This window comes from Balaenoptera musculus, chromosome 13, assembly GCF_009873245.2.
Source record: "Balaenoptera musculus isolate JJ_BM4_2016_0621 chromosome 13, mBalMus1.pri.v3, whole genome shotgun sequence".
In the NCBI taxonomy this organism is placed as follows: Eukaryota; Metazoa; Chordata; class Mammalia; order Artiodactyla; family Balaenopteridae; genus Balaenoptera; species Balaenoptera musculus.
The window spans coordinates 37612205-37636182 of NC_045797.1; the positions used below are offsets into that span (position 1 = coordinate 37612205).

The window sequence follows — 23978 nt, forward strand, 5'->3', positions numbered from 1 at the left end:
GGCTTCCCTGGTGGCGCAGTGGTTGAGAATCTGCCTGCTAATGCGGGGAACACGGGTTCGAGCCCTGGTCTGGGAGGATCCCACATGCCACGGAGCAACTGGGCCCGTGAGCCACAACTACTGAGCCTGCGCGTCTGGAGCCTGTGCTCCGCAACAAGAGAGGCCGCGATAGTGAGAGGCCCGCGCACCGCGATGAAGAGTGGCCCCTGCTCGCCGGGACTAGAGAAAGCCCTAGCACAGAAACGAAGACCCAACATAGCAATCAATCAATCAATCAATCAATCAATCAATCTTTAAAAAAAAATTAGTTTCTTTAGCTAAAAATGTTGTTTTTGAGTTATGTTTTATTGTACAACCACAAAATAATAATCAAAAAGGTTCTTTTGGTAAGAAGGCCATTGCTCTGCTCTAACCACGCATTTAATTTACCCAAATTAATGCAGCAGAAGTTGAGTGGGGGTGGAATCTTCTTTTCTGTGTCATTTATGCCTTTTTAATATTGATAAGCTCTCAAAAAGCAAGGGTTACTAAGCATATCAAGCTGTGCTCTTCCTTCAGCCTTTAGTGTGGAGTTAGGGAGAGTGGGTGGAAGCAGTAGGGATATTTTATTTTTATGGTAATTTATCCTCTCTGAACATACTAATAGGGAAAAGTACATTTTAAATTTTCTGAAAAGGAGATTAAAAGGGTCTCAAGTGATCTGAAGCTTTCTCTCGCCTCTAAAAAAAATCTTTCCACAGCTCTCTGGTGCATATTATCTTGTCAACTTGGGATCTACTATTAATGCAGGTTTCCCACCAGGCAGATTCAACAGCAGTCTAAGATAGAAATGCCTGATTTCCTACCTAAGACTCAAATGGAAAAACACAGCATCTGAATTTACTTGTTCTGGTTTTTTTTCCCTCCCCCTCACCTCTTTTAAAAAAGGACTGGTTTCTTCAGTTCTCAGCCTTTTGGCAGCTGCCATTTAAAAGAAAGAATCACACGGTAATTATTAATTTTGCATGGGATCAACTCTGGCCTCAGTTTTCATCTGAGATGCAGTTACATGAAAAACAGACTGCGTTAATTTCATCCCCTCTGGGGTTGCTTGGCAACAAGGCCTTGTTCCAGATCCTCTTTTATTCTTGGCCCAGAGTGATCTCTTTGGGGCGTTGCTCATGCTAAGGCAATCATCATCCTGTTGCTGTCCCTTCTGAATGTGTCCCTATGGTCCTGATGGCACAGGGGGTTGGTGGCTTTGCTCCAGTCATACTGGCTGGGGTCTGTAAAAGCTCTGAGCTTCTCAGCACAGAGAATGAACTATGCTTGGGGAATTGGGGATTTAAACAATAGAGGTTAGACAGGAAAGAGAGTGAAGAAGCATGAGCTATGTCTAAAGTGATGCTGGAGGATGGTGGGGCAGAGATGGGGTAAATACTAATGGGATAAATACCGAAGTCTTTTTTTGGTTAATACTTATTTACTTATTTATTTTTGGCTGCGTTGGGTCTTCGTTGCTGTGCGCGGGCTTTCTCTAGTCGTGGCGAGTGGGAGCTACTCTTCGCTGCGGTGAGCGGGCTTCTCATTGTGGTGGCTTCTCTTGTTGCAGAGCACTGACTCTAGACGCGCGGGCTTCAGTAGTTGTGGCACGTGGGCTCAGTAGTTGTGGCACATGGGCTTGGTTGCTCCGCAGCATGTGGGATCTGCCCGGACCAGGGCTCAAACCCATGTTCCCTGCATTGGCAGGCGGATTCTTAACCACTGCGCCACCAGAGAAGTCCCTCAAGTCTTTTTTAAATTAAAAAAAAAAAAAGCATTACTATGTTCTGGTTTGGAAATCTCTCTAAGCTCTATTGTTAAATGATAAATGTGAGCTCCAGAACAGTTTTTTGGGTGGGAAAGAGAAGAAGGGGAGCTATAAAAATATTTTGTTTATTTTTGCGTAAAGAAAAATATATGGATGGGCATTCCCTGGTGGTCGAGTGGTTAGAACTCCACGCTTTCACTGCTGAGGGCCCGGGTTCAATCCCTGATCGGGGAACTAACTAAGATCCAACAAGCTGCACGGTGCAGCCAAAAAAAAAAAAAAAAATACGGATGATTATGAGTGTTTGTGAGGGGTGAGAATGATGAGGTAGAAGGGTGGAGGCAAAAACAAGATTTTTCACCTGTGTACCTCTTTATATTGTTTTGCTTTATAAACTAAAAGAATGTGTTACTTAGTCCAAAGAAATTTTTTTTAATAAATATTAAAAAGTGTTAGCAGTTCAGTGCAAGTTGTTAACATTTGGAAGAGTTGGGAAAGTTGGGTGAAGGGTATTCGGAGTTCTTTGTACTATTTTTGCAACTTTTTGGTGAGTCTGGAATTATTTCAAAATTAAATTTAAAAGAAATTTAAAAAAATATTAGCAACTCCAACAAATTTTCTAGCCTTTCCTTCCTGTTCAAACACCATTCTTGCTATCCTTCAGAGGCAGTCAATCTGCATATATTGAACATTCTGAGTGACTTGGTAGGAGATGGGGATATCTTTGAGCATTTGAGCTGCAGAGAAAAGACCTCAGCTAGGAACATTAGCCTTAATCAGAGTGTGGTTCCATCCCTGTCCCAAATGGCTTTAGCTGTGGTCCCTAAAAATCTCAGAAGTAAGTGACAACCTCCTTAGGGACTGGTCTCTCTGAGTATGGAACTCCCACGATGAAAGCATCACTCTTCAATTCATGTAAGCCCTCAATTGTGCCTTCATGGCTTCCCTGGACATCCTTCAGTGTTTTTTCCTCTCTGCAGCCATCTCCTCGTCTTTCAAATCACTCTGTATCTATCTTTCTCCACTAGACTAAGCTCCTTGAGGGTATGTGCAATGACTGAGCCATCACTACACAACGCTCCCCTGGCATAGCATAAGTACATACTCTTTTTCTTATGTTTTTATTTAAAATAAAAACTTGAAATAATTATAGATTCACATGAAGTTGCAAAAGAATATAAAGAGAAGCTATAAATGCCTATATTTAAAAAGAAAGAAAAATCTTAACTCAATAACCTAACTTTTCACCTGAAGTAACTAGAAAAAGAAGAGCAAACTAGATCCAAAGCAAGTAAAGGAAGGGAGGAAAAAAAGATTAGAAAGGAAATAAATGAAAAAGAGACTAGAAAAACAATAGAGAAAATCAATAAAACCAAAAGTTGGTTCTTTGTAAAGATCAACAAAATTAACAAACTTTTAGCTAGACTGAAAAAGATAAAAGGAGAAAAGACTCAAATGACTAAAATCAGCAATGAAAGAGAGAACATGACTATCAACCTTACAAAAATAAAAAGGACTACAGGGAAAACTATGAATAATTATATGCCAACAAATTAGATAACAGAGATGAAATAGACAAATTCCTGGAAAGACAAAAGCTACTAAAACTGAGTCAATAAGGAATAGAAAATCAAAACCACGATAAGATATCACTTTACACCCACTTCTATGGCAATAATCAAAAAGACAGACAGGGTTTCCCTGGTGGCGCAGTGGTTGAGAATCCACCTGCCAGTGCAGGGGACACGGGTTCGGGCCCTAGTCCGGGAAGATCCCATGTGCTGCGGAGTAGCTGGGCCCACGCGCCACAGCTACTGGGGCTGCGCTCTGGAGCCCACGAGCCATGACTGCCGAGCCTGTGTGCCACAACTGCTGAGGCCCATATGCCTGGAGCCTGTGCTCCACAGCAGGAGAGGCTACCGCAGTGAGAGGCCTGCGCACTGCGGAGAGGGGTGGCCCCTGCTAGCCACAACCAGAGAAGAGCCCGTGCGCAGAAGCAAAGACCCAACGCAGCCAAAAATAAAATAAAATAAATTAATTAAAAAAAAAAAAGACAGACAATAACATGTGTTAGTGAGGATGTGGAGAAATTGGAACTTTCATACACTGATGGTGGGAATGTAAAATGGCACAGCATCTTGGAAAACTGTTTCAATCCTTCAAAAAATTAAACATAGAGTTACCACATGGCCCCAAAATTCCGCTTGTAGGTATGTCCCCAAGAAAATTGAAAAACTACTTTCAAACCCTTGCACATAAATATTCTTAGCAGCATTATTCATAACAGTCAAAAAGTAGAAACAATCTAGATGTCTATCAATTACGAATGAATAAACAAAATGTGGCATATCTATATCATGGAATATTATTCAACCACAGAAAGGAATAAAGTACTGATACATGCTACAAGATGGGTGAATCTTGAAAACATGCTAGATGAAAGAAGCCAGACACAAAAGAACACATATTGTATGATTCCACTTATATGAAATATCAAGAATAGGCAAATCCACAGATACAGAAAGTGGGTTAACAGTTTCTAGAGGATGGGGGAGGGGAGAATGGGGAGCGACCACTAATGCATACAGGGTTTCTTCTGGAGGGATGAAAGTGTTCTGGAATTAATGGTGATAGCTGCATAACTGTGAATATACTAAAAACGACAGAATTGTAAGCTTTAAAGGGTGAATTTTATGGCATAAAAATTATATGTCAATTTTTTAAAAAGAATGAGTAAAAGCAATAGCTAATGCCTTTAAAAATGTAATGAGAGATTCCATTTACCCTTTTTTTTTTTTTAAAACTGTTCTTAAATTTATCTATTTATTTATATTTATTTTTGGCTGTGTTGGGTCTTCGTTTCTGTGTGAGGGCTTTCTCCAGTTGTGGCAAGCGGGGGCCACTCTTCATCGCGGTGCGCGAGCCTCTCACTGTCGCGGCCTCTCTTGTTGCGGAGCACAGGCTCCAGACGCGCAGGCTCAGTAGTTGTGGCTCACGGGCCCAGTTGCTCCGCGGCATGTGGGATCTTCCCAGACCAGGGCTCGAACCCGGGTCCCCTGCATTGGCAGGCAGATTCTCAACAACTGCGCCACCAGGGAAGCCCCTCCATTTACCCTTTACTCATTTACTCTTTACTCATTTATCCCAATGGTAACATCTTGCATAACCATAGTACCATATTACAACCAGGCAGATGACTTTAGTACAATCCACAAAGCTTATTCCAATTTCACCAGCTTTATATGCCCTCGTGTGTATGTGTGTGCACGTGTGTGCATGTAGTTCTATGCAATTTTATCACGTGTATGTTCATGTAACCACCACCACGGTCAAGACACAGAATTGTTTCATCATCACAAGGATCCTTCCTGCTCCCTGTTTGTACTCATGCCCTCCTTCTCTCTCTATCTCTAACCCCTAGCAAACACTAATCTATTCTTCCTCTCTATAATTTTGTTATTTAAAAATTTTAATATAAATTGCTATATGTCAAAGTGTTATATAAGTGTAATATTTTGTGTTTGACTTTTTTCACTCAACATAATTTGAGATCCATCCAAGTTGTGTGTATCAATAGTTCGTTCCTTTTATTTATTTTTAAATATTTTGGTAATGCAGTATTTTACTTATTCTATTCATAATAACTAATATTTAAGAACATTTACAGTATTAATAGAACTTAATCTAAAAGAAGTTAAACTTACTTTTTTTTTTACATCTCAATACTGGGTATTAATAAGAGAAGAGTGAAGATAATTGTGGTCAAAATTACTATTTCAAAAACATAAATGCTTTGTGTTAATATGTCTACATATAACTCAGTTTGGGGTATAAAGTTCTTTGGCTGCAAGAAAGAACACTTGATTTACTTCACCAAGAGGAATATCTCTTAATGCTGGGGTGACTTCTCTTGGTATTTCTTCTCCTGTTGATTTTTAGCATAGTTATCTGTGACTGTATGAACTCCAAATAAGAGTACATAGCTGGTTATTGTAGCCACTTACTATAGAAATAGGAGATAGACAGAAAAAAAAAGAAATAGGAGGTGGACAGATAATGTAACTGTCCAATATTTTTGAGGCCGAAAGATTAAGCCTGAGGAGTTAAGCCAAGATTCAGGAATAAAAACCCACAGGAGATGGAGTGTGAAGCCAAATTGGGAGCTTAAGAACAAAGGCATAAATCGCTTTTTCTGGCAATGATGATGGTGAATTTTCCACCATTTTCCCAGTGGCTTTAGACAGTCTCAGAACTGAGCCCTCTGCACAAACAAGCACAGCAGAGGGAGACGGGTAGAGAGGAAAAATTGAAGGAAAGACCAAGGGGCGATGGTGCCCCCAGCCTGGGCACAGGTGCAGTGGGACCCCCTTCAGGCGGCACAGGAACCACACCCATTCCTTTTATTTCAAAATAAATTCTTTTTTTAGAACAGTTTTATTTTTCTTTTTTATCTTATTTTTTTAACATCTTTATTGGAGTATAATTGCTTCACAATGTTGTGTTAGTTTCTGCTGTATAACAAAGTGAATCAGCTATATGTATACATATCCCCATATCCCCTCCCTCTTGCGTCTCCCTCCCACCCTCCCTATCCCACCCCTCTAGGTGGTCACAAAGCACCGAGCTGATCTCCCTGTGCTATGTGGCTGCTTCCCACTAGCTATTTTACATTTGGTAGTATATATAAGTCCATGCCACTCTCTCACTTCATCCCAGCTTACCCTTCCCCCTCCCCGTGTCCTCAAGTCCATTCTCTATGTCTGCGTCTTTATTCCTGTCCTGCCCCTAGGTTCTTAGAACAGTTTTAGATTTACAGAATTATTGTGAAGATAGTACAGAGAGTTCTCATATACTCCACATCCTGTTTCCCCTATCATTAGCATTTCACAATTAATGGGTCAATCTTGATACATTCTTGTTAACTAAAGCTCATACTTGAGATTTCCTCAGTTTTCCCTTAATGTCCTTTTTCTGCATCAAGATCCCATCCAGGATACAATACTACATTCGCAGTTATATCTCCTTAGGTTCCTCTTCGCTGTGACTGTTTCTTGGACTTTTCTTGGTGTTTTTTTTGTTTTTGTTTTTAAATGACCCTTAAGAGTTTTGAGGGGTCCTGGTCTAACATTTTGTAGAATATCTGTCAGTTGTGATTTGTCTGACGTTTTTCTCATGGTTAGACTGGGGTAATGTGTTTTGGGGAGGAAGACCACAGAGGTAAAGTGCCATCCTCATCACATCATATCAAGGGAACATATTAACAATATGACTTATCACTGCTGATGTTACCCTTGATCACCGGGCTGATAGTATTTGTCAGGCTTCTCTACTGTAAACTTACTCTTTTTTTCCTCTCTCTTTCCATACTGTACTCTTTGGAAGAAAGTCACCACATACAACCCACATTTAAGGAGTGGAAAACTATGTTCCATCCTCTTAAGGGTAGAATATCTACATCAATTACTTGCATGAGAGATATATCTAGTCTCCCCAGTTTACTTATTTATTCGGTCATTTATTTATACCAGTATGGAATCATGAATTTTATACTTAGAGTTATAATACAATACTACTTTATTAATTTTGTTGCTCAAATTGTTCCAGCTTTGGCCATTAAGAGCTCTATCCCATTGGCTCTGATATCCCTTTGACATATGACCATCACTGTAGGGGTTTTTGATTTTTGTTTTTTGTGAGCATTTTTTTTTTTTTTTAACTTCCTGGCACTACAAAATGTTCTAGCCTCAAATTGTAGCTAGCCTGCCCCATTCCTAGAATCAGCTTTTTCTCCAAGGAGCCTTGGTTCCTTTTGTTGGAGAATGGTATTAGAAACCAAGATCTGGGCTCTAGGTGTGTTCATTGTTACCGGGGTGTCATATCTTTTAGGTGCTCTCAGTTGATAGAACAAATAAACATAGATGTGTATACTAACCCATATATATACACGTCTTAAATATTTCTATTTGTAACCACCTGTACCTATATTAAGCTAAACATGAGTTCATACTGATATTTCCAACTCTAACCCATTAGGACATGTATTATTCTAGCTTCTTCCGCTTGCTTATCTATAACCTCCCACTCTAACAACCTTGCTCCTGTCACCCATCATTCATTTATTTAATTCTTCAATTCCAATATACATGTATAGTAGTTTCAGAATTCCTAACCCACACCCCCATGGAAAATGGTACTTATATACAATTCCTCTTGCTTTTAGTCATATAGACTCCTCTCATTTCCAAAGTACTTAGGTCAGCATGTTATTTCCCTTCCTATTTCAGTGAGGTTGTTTCACACATTTGGAATATATTTATATTCTTTAGTCACATCTTGTATTCCATCATGGGATCTCTGACCCTTTAAATTACTTCTTTTAATTTGCGTACATCAAGATTTATTCTTTGTAATGCAAAGCTCAATGGCTTTGAAAAATGTTTAATGCTGTATTCACCATTACAGTATCATACAGAATAGTTTCATTGCCCTAAAAAAATCCCGTGTTTCACCTTTTCGAGCCTCTCCAACCCTGAACCCCTGGCAGCCACTGATCTGCTCACCATCTCTATAGTTTTGTCTTTTCCAGAATGTCATGTAATTGGACTCATACATTTGTTGGTTTTTTTCAGACTGGCTTCTTTCACTTAGTGGTATGCATTTAAGATTCATCCATGTCTTGAATAGCTTCTTTTTATTGCTGTATAACAGTCCACTGTATGGATGTATACTTTGTTTAGTCGTTCACCTATTGATGGAGATTATGAATCAAGCTGTTATACACATTCACATGCAGGTTTTTGTGTTGCCAGTTGGGACATCAGTTTTCAAATCAGGAGCATGATTGCTGGATCATATGGTAAGATTACGTTTAGTTTTGTAAGAAGCTACTAAACTGCTTCCAAAGTGGCTCTACCACTTTGGATTTCCAAAAGCAATGAATGAGAGTCCTTGTTGCTCCTTGTCCTCTCCAGCAGTTTTTTTTTAAGCCATTCTCATAGGTATATAGTGGTATCACATTGTTGTAAATCTGCGATTCCCTAATGGCAAATGATACTGAGCATCTCTTCATATGCTTATTAACCATTTATAGATCTTCTTTGGTGAGGTATCTGTTCAGCTCTAACATCATACTTAGTTGTGAGAAACTGGATGCTTTCCCCTATTATTAGGAGCAAAGCAACGATGTCCTCTCACACCACTCTTATTCAACATTGTACTGGAATTCTTAGCTAGTGCTTTAAGGCAAAAAAAGGAAATAAAAGCTATATAGATTAGAAAGGAAGAAACACAACTCTATTCACAGATGACATGAAAATCCCAAAGAACTGACAAGAAACCCTCCTGGAACTAAAAAGTGAGTATAGCAAAGTCTCAGGATACAATGTTAATACACAAAAGTCAATTACTTTCCTATATAATAACAATGAACTATTAGAATCTGAAATTTCAAAAAGCAATTCCACTTAAAATAGCACTCAATAGGGACTTCCCTGGTGGCACAGTGGTTAAGAATCCACCTGCCAATGCAGGGGACACAGGTTTGATCCCTGGTCCGGGAAGATCCCACATGCCGTGGAGCAACTAAGCCTGTGCGCCACAGCTACTGAGCCCACGTGCCACAACTACTGAAGCCCGAGCGCCTAGAGCCCGTGCTCCGCAACAAGAGAAACCACCGCAATGAGAAGCCCCCGCTCTCAGCAACTAGAGAAAGTCCGCTCGCAGCAAAGAGGACCCAACACAGCCAAAAATAAAAAAATAAAATAATAAAATTAAATTAAATTAAATTTAAAAAATAGCACTCAATAAATGAAAAATTTAGGAATAAGGCTAATTAAATATGTGCAGGACTATATGGGGAAAATTAGAAAACATTGATGCAAAGAAGGTTTAAATAAATAAAACTATTTCATCTTCATGGATTGGAAGACTCAATATTGTTAAGATGTCAATTCTTCCCAACTTAATCTGTAGATTCAATATAATCAAAATCAAAGTCTCAGCAAGCTATTTTGTAGATAATAACAAGCTGATTCTAAAGTTTATATGTAAAGGCAAAGGACCTAGAATAGCCAACACAATACTGAAGAAAAAGAACAAAGTTTCCAGACTCACACTACCTAATTTCAAGACTTACTACAGTATGTCTTCAATAATCAAGACAACATGGTACTTGTGAAGAAACAGACATGTAGATCAATGAAACAGAAGAGAGAGTCCAAAAATAGACCCACACAAGTATAACCAACTGATCTTTGGCAAAGGGGCAGAAGTGACTCAATGGAGAAAGGGTTGTCTTGTCAATAAATGGTGATTGAACAAATGGTGATGGATGTCCACATGCAAAAAAATGAACCTAGACACGGACCTTAGACCTTATATATTGATGAAAAATAACTCAAAATGGACCATAGACCTAAATGTAAAACGCAGAACTACAAAACTTCTTGAAGAAAACAAAGGAGAAAATCTGCAAGACCTTGGGTCTGGTAGCGAGTTTTTAAATATAACTCCAATAGCATGATCCAGGAAAGAAACATTAATACGTTTGACCTTATTAAAATTAAATTTCTTTGCAGGAGACACCATTAAAATAATAAAAAGACAAGCGAAAGACTCAGAGAAAATATTTGCAAAACATATATCTGATACAAGACTTGTATATAAATTATACAAACGCTTAGAACTCAACGATAAGATAATAAACAACCCAATTAAAAAGGGAACAAAAGATCTGAACAGATACCTCACCAAAGAAGATCCACAAATGATTATTAAGCATATGAAAAGATGCTCTGTATTATTTGTCATTAGGGAATTGCAAATTACAACAACCTGATACCACTATATACCTATGAGAATGGCTTAAAAAAAAACCCAAAACTAAATACCAGCTGCTGGGGAGGACAAGGATTTTTGTGGGTGCTCTTTGTCATACTGAGGAAGTTCCCCTCTATTCCCAGTTTGCTGAGTTGTTTTTTTTTTTAATCATGAACGGCTGTTGAAATTTTATTAAGTGTGGATTCACATGCAGTTGTAAGAAAGAATACAGAGAGATCTGTATACTGTTTACCCAGTTTCCCCCCAATGCTAATAGCTCTCAAAACACTATTACAACCAGAATACTGGCATTAGTATAATCCACCAATCTTATTTAGATTTCTTTAATTTAACTTGTACTCATGCATGTGTTTATACAATTTAATCACATGATTAGGTTTGTATATCCACTACCCCAGTCAAAATACAGGACAATTACACAACCACAGGAGCTCTCTTGTTGCCTTTCATAACTACACCTATCTTCATCCTGCTCCTTCTCCTTACAACCCTAATCCCAGGCAACCACTAATCTGTTCTCCATTTCTAAAATTTTGTTATTTTATGAATGTTCTATAAATGGAATCATATAGTGTGTATCTTTTTCGATGGGCTTTTTAATCAATAGTTCATTCCTTTTTATTGCTGTACCGTATTCTATGGTATAAAAGTAGCAAAGTTTGGGGAATTCCCTAGTGGTCCAGTGGTAGTACTCTGGGCTTCCACTGCAGGGGGCATGGGTTCGATCCCTGGTCGAGGAACTAAGATCCCGCATGCCGCGAGGCGCGGCCAATAAATAAATAAGTAAATAAATAGAAGTACCAAAGTTTGTTTAACCATTCACCTGCTGTTGAAGGACATCTGGTTATTTCTGCTTTTTGGCTATTATGAATAAAACTGCTATAAACATTCGTGAATAGGTTTTTGTGTGAGCACAGGATTTTATTACTCTAGGATAGATATCCAAGGAATGAAATTGCTGGGTCATATGGTAAGTGTGTGTTACGTTTGTAAGTAACTGCCAAACTGTTTTCCAGACTGGCCGTACCATTTTACATTATTATCAGCAATGTATGAGTGATTCAGTTTTTCTGCATCCTTGCTAGCATTTGGTGTTATTTCTAATTTTGCTTCAGCCATTCTGATAGATGTGTACATACTTTCTTTTAGAGAGCCATAAACATCTTGAAACAATTGAGCCAACACTAACTAGCCAAGTCTGTATGCCTGGCTCCAAGTTAGGCTCTTTGAGGGTGGAGGAGACTCAGCTCCTGCATGTGAGGAACTGTAGAGGCAAGATCAGAGCAGGAGAGGAAGCCAGTTCCTCCGAAGTCATCCCTATGAGCCATCAGTAATGGGCTCACTAGTAATTACGTGTGAACAAAGGAACCTGTGTCAGGGAAATCTCTGTGGTGCTCAGAGGCAAAAAAAAACAACTCCACAACTCTGTGGAAGGGTTAAAGAAGGAAATCACTGCCTGGATCCAGCAAAGCCTCAAAGTTGGCTGTTTGAAACTCCAGGTAAAAGAAATGGCATTTACTCTCTGGATCTCCGAAAAGCGGTTCAGATTCTGCCTGTGCTTTGCAAAGAAATAGGACAAAGCTAACAAAGTTCACCTGTGACAAAATGGGACTGATTTTCAACCTGAGAGAGCACCCTATCCTGTTCTAGTGGATTCTGTTAAGGAAGATTCCCAGATTATCATCCAAGTTCAAGTCTCTCATTTTCTTCAACTTCTGTTCATTGTTATCAAGCTTGCGAACATGGCTAAAACCATGTTACTGTACAGTTATTGGATCTCAGTTATCTAAGGAGTAGAGGACCTTGATGTACCAAAAATATTTGGCTTTAAAAAAATAACTGTTTAGACAAAGGTCAGTTTTGTCTGGAATGACACAGAACTAGGCTCAGGACCTCATAGAGGCATAATGCTATCAGGGGACTTTCCATCCTTCCTAGTATACCTGTTTCCACCCTTGCCTTTCCTGACCTTCAACCCAGGGGACATCTATTGTCCACATTCCGGTCTGATTTTTCAAAAAAGTATTTATTTATATCCCACCTCATGACAAAAGAGCTTTGAAGAAATTTTAAAATTAAAATATTTTATGTAAAACAGAATAACAAAAAGGAAAACAGAACTAAGATTAGTTAAAAGGAAAAATAGATGTGGCCAAATTAGTATTTATCATCCACAATGATTATATTTCGTTTTAAAGAATGCTCTTAACTTTTAATACTCAAATGCAGTAACATTTTTTAGAAAAGCCATCATTCAGCTTTTCCCATATGATGTCTTCAAAGTTTTAGGTTCACTTTATACGCCTGTATTTTCCATTTCACTATTTTGCTCTTCAATTACTGAGCTTTTAGTGGCTTATCCACTTAAATAAATATCTTAAGAAGGATTTTCCAGTAGTCTCATACTCCAGCTGATGGTTATTAACCCTTCTAGAAAACTCAACAGATGGCCCCTATGTTGCTCTCATGGACAAGCATTATTCATCTTGAAAACTTTCTGATGATAACTAGCAAAGATGTGATAAAGCCAGCTTCTCAACAGAGAAAAATCAACTGATGAATAAATATATATTACTTTTAATATATGCTGTCTGAGGTTAGGGGTCTAGTCTCTCTGGTCTACTAGTGTGACTCATACAGTGCCTGAGACACAGGAGAGACTCAAATATTTACTGAAAAATTTTGAGTGCCCTCTCTGAGCAGGATACTCTCTTCAGACATTCTGGGAATATGCAGAAATAAAGGATTCAGGGGTTCATGACCGGCACCCTCCCACATACCCACCCTAGGCCCATCATGGCGTATATATGTAATGGTGGATGAAAGCTTCAACTTCCTATGCAAAGGCCTTTCAGAAGGCCCAAGATTCCCTTTGTGGTTCCCATCTTCTCTAGAGGCCATGGAAACCCCGCAGAGGCCCATCATGTGGCACTGGGAGGGGCATATCCACTGAAAAGACTTGGGTAGCTGAATGTAGAGATATCCTAGCATATAGTCACCCCCACGGCAATCAACCTCTGGGAATGGCCACAGTGACACCATTTCATGAGGGAAACACAGTAGCACAAAGTCATGTGTGAAATGACCTCTTGGATCCTTGAAGTTCTATGGCTGTGGTTTATCCCAGTGCCATGACAAGGCTGCCTCCAACTAGGACCAGACCTCCCAATCCACAGGCTTCACTGTCCCCCTGGGCCCTGTTAATGCTGCCACCTGACTTCCCAGTTGCTGCCCTATCATCTTTTCCAAATACTTAAGTGCCTATTAGTTTATAGTGTTGCTCAGATGCTGTAGCACTTTCTGTCTGGCTCCTACCCTCTTAGGCAACAGGCAAATGTTTAGGGTGAGAGAACCAACTGAAAGACCTACTGATAAATCATATGAGATACACACATTCTACACTCCAAAGCTCTCATCTGAGAATAAAATCCCCACTCTGTTTAACCAGACCATAATATTTCTCTTTTTGATAAATACACTGAGTACCACAGGTTTCTCAGTCTTGGCACTATTAGCATTTTGGTCCAGATAGGTTTTTGTTGGGAGAGCTGCCCTGTGCTGTCGGATGTTTAGCAGCCTCCCTGGCCTCTGTGCACTAGATGCCGGCAGCAGCTGCCTCCAAAATGTCTCCAAACATCGCCAAATGGCCCTACTGCAAACCACTGGAGTACAGTAAGCAACACAATATGAAACCCAGGCCTACAGAAAAAACTAACGAATACATCAGCCCAAAGCCAATGAAATTTGACCTTAAAAACAGGCAAAATGTCAGTGATTGGTAAATCTTGCAACTTTTTGTGACTTCAAATTTTTTCCAAATAAAAAGTTTTAAAAAGAGTGTGAAAGAGACACCTTGAGGGACTTCCCTGGTGGCGCAGTGGTTAAGAATTCGCCTGTCAATGCAGGGGACACGGGTTTGATCCCTGGTCCGGGAAGATCCCACATGACATGGAGCAACTAAGCCCGTGTGCCACAACTACTGAGCCTGCGCTCTACAACCCTCGAGCCACAACTACTGAGCTCAAGTGCCACAGCTACTAAAGCCCACGTGCCTAGAGCCCGTGCTCCTCAACAAGACAAGCCACCGCAATAAGAAGCCCGCACACTGCAACGAAGAGTAGCCCCCCGCTCGCCGCAACTAGAGAAAGCCCACGCACAGCACCAAAGACCCAACACAGCCAAAATAAATAAATTTATATATTAAAAGAAAAAAGAAGATAGCTTGAATTCAAGCTTTTTTTTTGTTTTCAGCTTTAGTGAGATATAATTCACATACCATACTACTGGGTTGGCCAAAAATTTCATTCCGGTTTTTCCGTAAGCGCCTATGGAAAACCCGAATGAACTTTTTGGCCAACCCAGTATTTGCCCATTTAGAGGGTAAAAGGCAATGTTCTTACCTGTGAGTAAGTTCACAGGTTTGAGCAACCATCACCACAATCTAATTTTAGACATTTTCATTCTCCCCCAAGGAAATCCTATACCCATTAGCAGTCACACAGGTTGCCCCCAGGCAACCATTAATCTACTTTGTCTCTAGAGATGTGCCTATTCTGGACATTTGATATAAATATAATTGTAAATATAATAAGTTTAAATGTAAATGTAATATGTGGTCTTTGTGATTGACTTCTTTCACTTAATATGTTTTCAAGGATCATCCATGTGGTACAAAAGTGTTTTCAAAAGTGACTGCACCATTTTACATTCCCACTAGCAATGTATAAGGGTTTTAATTTCTCTACATCTTCCCCAACTTGTTATTGTCTGGCTTTTGGTTATAGCTATACTATCTCATTGTGATTTCGATTTGCATTTCTCTAATGACTCATAATGTTGAGCATCTTTGCATGTACTTATTAGCCATCTGTACACCTTTGGACAAATGTCTATTCAAATCCTTTCCAATTTTTTTAAAAAATTAAGCTTTTTATTTTGATTTAATTGTAGATTTACATATACCTGTAAGAAATAATATAGAGATATACAAAAATCCTTTACTCGGTTTTTCCCATGTAACATCTTGCGAAACTATATTACAACATCACAATCAGGATATTGACACTGATACCGTCAAGATACAGAACATTTCTATCACCACTAAGATCCCTTATGTTACCCTTTTATAGCCACACCCAATTTCCTCCTGCCCCCACCCCTCCTTATCCCTGGCAACCACTAATCTCTTCCTCATTTCTATAATTTTTCCATTTAGAGAATGTTATGTAAATAAAATAATATGGTATATAACCTTTGGGGATTTTTTTTCCACTCAGCATAATTCTCTGGAGATTCATGCAGGTTATTTCATGATCAATAGTTTCTTTTTATTGCTGAGGAGTATTCCATTGTATGATGTATCAGTTTGTTTAACCATTCACCTGTTGAAGGACATTTGGGTAGTTTCCAGTTCTGAGCTATTATAAATAAAGCTGCTATAAACATATGTGTACAGGTTTTGGTTTGAACATATGTCTTCATTTCTCTGGGATAAATGCCCAGGATTGCAATTGCTGTGTTGTATGGTAGTTGTATGTTTAGGTTTTTAAGAAACTGCCAAACTGATTTCCAGAGTGGCTGTACCATTTGACATTCCTTCCAGCAATGTATGAGTGATCCAGTTTCTATGAGTGAAGCCTGGGTGGGGGAAAGGAGATCCGGTCCTCTCTGCTGTGCTTGCCTGCTATAGAGCTTTTGCAACAAGGGGCTATGGTAGAGGCATGAGAAAACTAGCAGCCTGTCCCTCCTGGGTTTAAACTGTAATCCCAGATTGGGGGATTCTGGGGAAGAGCCCCTGTCTTCTTGGCTGTACTTGTATAATATGCCTGGGGTAGAACTTCCAGAACATGAAGCAGGGAGCAGGGGTAAAGGAGCTTGTCCATGTCTCAAATGCCATAGCCCCTCCCTGTTCTTACTGAATGAATGTTTCTTCATTTGCAGTAGCCCTTAGGACAATTCTCAGAGACTAATTTTTCACCAAATTGTTGTTTGCCAGAGAGAAGGTCTGCCAAGCTCTTTACTCTGCCTTTCTGGAAGTCCCAACCCCTCAAACTTGATTCTCGATATGTCTAAGAATCTAACAGAAGGAAAAATCCCCCATCTTGTCCTCAAATTCTGAATTACCAGAACATTGGATCATCCCAAATCCTCCCCTGGCTGATGACACTGGAAGTGCTGTCACCTCCCTGCAGTCTCAGACACCTAATAGGCTGGCTGAGATGAACTGCCCAGATAACAGGTCTGGCCTGCCTTGACAAGGAAAATAGAGCTTTCTTTTTTTTCCTAAAGGAGATTGGGTATGTCTCCACACATTACATTAATGTAATGTAAAATGGATTCATGCTGGAAGACTGAAGCTAGTACATGAATTTTACACCAAAAATACTGCCAATTCCAGGAGCATGATGTCTTGATGCATTCAGCTCAGTGGTTTTTAAGCTGGTCACCGATAGAGGAATCAGCAGATCAGGCCAAAGAAGTTAGGCAGGGACAAGCTTTTTTTCTTTTTTTTTTAAATGGATAATACGGTAACATGGTTCACAGAACGGTATATATAGTGGGAAACCTTCCTGCCATTCCTGTCCCTCTGCCACCCAGTTCTCTTTTTCCAACAGGTCATCCATGAAAATAGTTTCTTATATATTTTTCCAAGGATATTTTATAAAAGCAACTACAGACATATATTTTATTTTTTCTCAGAAGACCTGGGTTTGAATCCCAGTTTTGTCCCTCTCAAAACAAGCTGTGTAACCATGGATAAGTGACTTTATCTCTTTGAGCCTCAGATTCCTCACCTGAGAAATGGGAGTAAGAGTCCCTACTTCACAAGGTTGTGGTAAGCATGAAGTAAGACTGTGTTTAACTGTGCTTTCTAAATAGAAAAGTGCTGTACTAACATCAGCTGTTGTTCTATTGGGAGCAGCAACCACGTACTAATAGTGCCGTGGAAATTGGCTGTACTTAGCAGGTGTTCTGGGGTCAGGAGTTGGTGGTGTTAGGGAAGCACCTGAAGCTGACTGGGGGAGAGAGAACATGGCCACAGGGAAAGTCCAATACAGCTGAATCAGGCATGAAATAGGGTCTGGCTGGTTTGCAAGGTATGAACTTTGGGAAGTCAGTGACACAAAACTCACCATATCACCCATGTACTGAAGGCAGCCAGCAGGGTTCAAAGTTAGCTGTGGCCCTGATAAACAGAGGTGCCTTCTCCTGGGAAGAAGCCTATTTTTGAAAAAGTGACAATGCTGGGTTTAACCCAAAACAGAATTGGGCAGGTTAGGGTATTCCAAAGACCATCCAGAAGGACCTGTTCCAAAGATCATCCAGAATATAATTTATGACAAGGCTAACTCAGGACATCTGACACAGGCTCAGGCCAGGAATCAGAAAATTAGGACCCAAATTGAGTTAAGCTTCCATCTGTTTTCAACTTTTTCCTTTTTGGCAGAATGAGTGCAACAGCAGGGAAAGCAAGGGAAACCAGAGGGTCATGACCAGGAGTTCAGAAAATGTCTTAGGTCTTCCTCTATCTGGGTTACCACCTTGAAACATCCTACAGGGAGTCTGTCCTAGGTTCTTATTGTCCCTTCAAACCAACTTCAAAGCATCATAGAGGGGGTGGTGTGAGGGAGATACCAACAGTCTCTGAATAGGACGGGAAGGACAAAACTCTGCCCAGGAGAGATGACAGAGGTGTGTACAGCAGGAAGACAGCTGGGAGGCAGGAGGAGAGGAAGCCAGTTCAGAGGCTGGAATTCCCTTTGCTCATCTTCTGGTTTTGGAGGACTTCTACATGCAACAAGATGTTACCTGCCATGCTGAGGACTACCTCCCAGACCCAGACTGCAGCTTCAGCAAGCCTCTTCACCAGGTCTGGCTGAGGCACAGAGGCCTGCCAACTGCCTGAGGTTCGTCAGTGACTGAGGCTGCACCAAGTCAGACCCCAGAGACCAGCAGAATTGTCTATCCCTCTGCAGTCTCAGAGTCTGCTTTTAGTAAGAGCTGGGTGTTCATTTCACAGCCAAAATCAACTCCAGTTGCTGAGGCTGAGGAGTCTGGATCACTACCACTCTAGTCCAAAACTCCCCATCATGAACTCTGGAATGTTCCAGAATCACATTTCCCTCTGTGTCTCTCACTCCTGCTCTCCTTGTTCTCTGAGATTGATTAAACAAGGAATTGAAGAAGAAACAGAAGGTTTGAAGGAGACTGCATCTGCAGAAGACTAAAGGGTGAAAAGGAGCCAGAATGGAGTTTTTAAAAAAGGACTTTATCTTTTATTGTTTGCCTTTTAATAATTGCTTGCTTTTTAAAAAAAATAGCTGTCTCTGCCTTCTTTCTCCTCCCAACTTTTTACTATGAAAAGTTTCATTTCTTCAGCAGCACCCCCCAAAAAAAAAGCAGAAAAAAAAAAAAAATTTCAAACTCACAGAAGGGTTGAAAAACATGTACAATGACATCAAAAGAGCAACCCATAAAAATAAACTGGACTTCATCAAAATTAAAAGCTTCTGATCTTTGAAAGACACTATTAAGAAAAAGAAAAGACAAGCCACAGATTGGGAGAAAATATTTAAAAAACACATATCTGATAAAGGACTTGTATTCAGAATATACAGAGAGCTCACACAACAAATAACCTAATAAAAATGGGCAAAATATTTGAACAGATACTTCACCAAAGAAGGTATACAAATGGCAAATAAGCATGTGAAAAGATGCTTAATATCATAAGTCATTAGGGAAATGTAAACTAAAACCACAATGAAATGCCACTACATATGCATTAAAATGGCTGTAATCGGCCATTTGACTAACAATGTCAAGTGTTGATGAAAATGTGGAGGACTATATTGTTGATGGGAATGGAAAATGGTACCACCACTTTGGAAAAGTTTGGCAGTTACTCATAGAATTAAACATCCCACTCCTCAATATTTACCCAAGTGAAAATTTCTGTTCACCCAAAAATCCATACGCAAATGTCTATAGTAGCAGTATTTATTCACAATTATAGTGTTATATTTAGTGTTATGTTCATAATTATAGTGTTGTATAAATATAAATTATATTCATAGTGTTTATTCATAATTGCCTAACACTGTAAACAATCCAAATGTCCTTCGGCTGATAAATGGACAAACAAAATGTGGTATATCCTTTTTTTACTCGGGTTGTTTGTTTTTCTGATATTGAGTTGTATGAGCTGTTTATATATTTTGAATATTAACCCCTTATCAATCATATCATTTGCAAATATTTTCTCCCATTCAGCATGTTGTCTTTTTGTTTTGTCAATGGTTTCCTTTGCTGTGCAAAAGCTTTTAAGTTTAATTAGGTTCCATTTGTTTATTTTTGCTTTTATTTCCTTTGCCTTAGAAGACAGATCCAAAATAATATTGCTATGATTTATGTCAAAGAGTGTTCTGCCTATGCTCTCTTCTAGGAGTTTTATGGTTTCAGGTCTTACACTTAGGTCTTTAATCCATTTGAATTTATTTTTGTACATGGTGAGGAAATGTTCTAATCTAATTCTTTTACATGTAGCTGTCCAGTTTTCCTAGCACCACTTGCTGAAGAGATTGTCTTTTCTCCATTGTATATTCTTGCCTCCTTTGTCATAGATTAATTGGCCATAGGTACATGGGTTTATTTCTGGGCTCTTTATTCTGTTCTGTTGATCAGTGTGTCTGTTTTGGGACCAGTACCATGCTGTTTTGATTACTGTAGCTTTGTAATACAGTCTGAAGTCAGGGAGCATGATATCTCCAGCTTTGTTCTTTTTTTCTCAAGATTGCTTTGGCAATTTGTGATCTCTTATCATTCCACATAAATTTTAACATTATTTCTTCTAGTTCTGTGAAAAAATGTCATGGGCACTTTGATAGGGATTGCATTAAATCTATAGATTGCTTTGGGTAGTATGGACGTTTTAACAATATTAATTCTTCCAATCCAAGAGCATGGGATATCTTTCCATTTCTTTGTATCATCTTCAATTTCTTTCAAAATGTTTTATAGTTTTCAGAGTATATGTCGTTCACCAAATATACAAACAGCTCATACAACTCAATATCAAAAAAAAAAAAAAACCAACCTGATCAAAAATGGGCAGAAGACCTGAATAGGTCTTCTTTTCCAAAGAAGACATACAGATGGCTAACAGGCCATCTCATGAAAAGATGTTCAACATTGCTAATCATTAGAGAAATGCAAATCAAAACCATAATAAGCTATCACTTCACATCTGTCAGAATGGCTATCATCAAAAAGCCTACAAATAACAAATGTTGGTGAGGATGTGGATAAAGGGGAACTCTTGTGCACTGTTGGTGGGACTGTAAATTGGTGCAGCCACTATGGTAAACAGTATGAAGGTTCCTCAAAAAACTAAAAATAGAACTACCATATGATACAGCAATTCCATTCTTGGGTATATATTTTTAAAACATTAATTCAAAAAGATATATGCACACCAACGTTCATAGCAGCATTATTTACAGTAGCCAAGATACAGAGGCAACCCAAGTAAGTGTCCATCAACAGATGAATGGACAAAGAATATGTGGTATATATATACAATGAAATATTAGAGCTGTAAAAAATGAAATTCTGCCACTTGCAACAACATGGATGGACCTAGAGAGTATTATGCTTAGTGAAATAAGTCAGAGGAAGACAAATACTGTATGTTATTACTTACATGTGGAATCTAAAAAAATAAAACAAATGAATGTACATAACAAAACAGAAACAAACTCACAGATATAGAAAACTAACTAGTGGTTACCAGTTGGGAGAGAGAAGGGAGGAGGGGCAAGAGAAGGGTAGGGGATTAAGAGATACAAACTACTTACTATGTATAAAACAGATAAGGAACAAGGATATATTGTACAGCGCAGGGAAATACAGCAATTATTCTGTAATAACTTTAAATGGGGTATACTCTATAAAAATATTGAATCACTATGCTGTATACCTGAAACTAATATAATATTGTAAATCAACTGTACTTCAATAAAAAGAAGTGTGGTACATTCATACAGTGGGATACTCTATACATCGATAACTCCTGAAACATGTAAAAACATGGATGAATCTCAAATGCATTATACTAAGTGTCATGGGTTCAACTGTATCTCCCCTCCAAAAAATATGAATTCCTAACCCCCAAAATCTCAAAACGTGACTTTATTTAGAAATAGGGTCTTTGCAGCTGTAATTAGTTAAGATGAGGTCATGCTTGAATAGGGTGGGCCCTTATTCGAATATGACTGGTGTCCTTATAAAAGACAGACAGGGAGAACTAATGCAATGGCAGGCAACACACAGGGAGAACACCATGCAATGTCATAGGCAGAGATTGGAGTTATACAGGTGCAAGATATAGAATGCCAAGGATTGCTGGTGACACCAGAAACTAAGAGAAAGTCATGAACAGATTCTCCCCAAGAGCCATCCAGAGAGCATGGACCTTCTGACAATTGATTTTGGAATTCTAGCATCCAGAACTGTGTGATAATAAATTTCTGTTGTTTTAAGCCACCTAGTTTGTGGTACTCTGTTACAGCAACCCTAGGAAACTATTACACTAAATTAAAGAAGCAAGACTTAAAAGGCATTTATATCATATTCTGGAAAAGACAAAACTACAGGGATGGAGGACAGATCAGTGTTGTCAAGTGTTGGGGGTAGGATGAGGGGATGACTACAAAGAGTCAAGGGAGAGTTTTGAAGGCAATAGAAATATTCTAGATCTTGATCATGATGGTAGTTACACAAGTACATGTGTTTGTCAAAATTAATAAAACTACATGATGTAAATTTTAAATTTTTGAATTTTACTCTATACCAATGTAAATTAAACCTGACTCCCTCAATCCAAAAACCATAAACAAAAAACCTTCTACAATGACCATCTGTATACCTTTCACCCAAATTCAATGATTGTGAATATTTGCTCATATTTGCTTTATCTATACATGTATTTTATTCTTGCTGAATCATTTGAATCATTTGTCTAAGTTGTAGACATCATGACACTTCACCCTAAATATTTTATCATATATCTTTGAAGAATAAGGACATTTTTCTACATAAGATATTTAAGAAAAGTAACAACAATTCCAAAGTATCATCTAATATAGAGTCCATATTCCAACTTCTCAAATTGTAGTTAAAATGTCTTTTGTAATTGCCTTTTACCAATGAGGAGCCAATCAAGGATCATATAATGCATTTGTATATTATGCCTGTTTAATCTTTTAATTTAGAATCATCTTCCCATCTTTTTCTTTTCATGAACTTTTTTTGTCTAGGCCAGTTGTCTTGCAGAATGTTTTAAAATTTCTGGATTTGTTTGATTGCTTCCTCATGGTGTTATCAAATATTCCATCTCTTTATTTCTTGTGAAATAGGAGTTAGACCTAAAGGCTTGATTAGGTTCAGGTTTAACTTTTGATAAGACTAGTTCACAGGTGATAGAGACCTATTTTTCCACCTCGTTTGCCTCAATGCAGACCTATTTTCCTGCCTTTCTCTCTCATACCATAAAGAACTTGTATACTCGTGGCCTGTGGAGGCCACAAATATCAATAAGATAGTTTGTCCTAAAGGAGATGAATGAATGAAATAGCATCCTTTATTAGCCAATAAATATTTAGTAACTGCTACAGGGAGCAAGGTACCATGCTAGGTGATGGGGACACAACAGTAAGCAAATGCAAACATGGTCCCGCCTCCAAGGAGTTTATAGTCTAAGTGAGACAGACATTCATGAAAAAGAACATTTAAAAAATGACTTGTGATAAATGCTATGAAAGAAAAAGCACAGGAGAATATGGCTCTGTATAATGGGGAAAGCTTCCATAGGGGTATACCATTTGATCTGAGGACTAAAGGATGGGCAGGTACTAAGGAGGTGAAAGTCAGGGGGAGACAGGGCAGTGGGAGGTGGGCTATAAGAAGTTCACCGATTGGTGGGGCATCCAGGTACAATCCTCTTCAGTGAAGCCAGAAAAGGGGTCCATGTGCTTGACTTGGAGGCTCAGAGGCAGCTTTCCTGAGAGAGTGTTGTCTGAGCTTAGGCCTGAAGGGTGAACAAGTCAGTGGAGATAAACAGAAGAAAGATGGAGAAGCAAACAGCTAATTAGTTGCTAGAATTCAATCTCTGTAGGAATTTAGGCTCAAGAAAACGGCAGATAAAATAGGTAACTAATGAGAACCTACTGTATAGCACAGGGAATTCTACTCAGTGCTCTGTGCTGACCTAAATGGGAAGGAAATCCAAAAAAAGAGGGGATACACGTATACGTATGGCTGATTCACTTTGCTGTACAGCAGAAACTGACAC

General features: G+C 39.0%; 1 pseudogene; it reads right to left on the minus strand.

Moving 5' to 3' along the window:
* Nucleotides 1–5607: 5607 nt before the first annotated feature.
* Nucleotides 5608–6012, minus strand: LOC118905852 (annotated as a pseudogene).
* Between the last annotated feature and the right edge of the window lie 17966 nt (nt 6013–23978).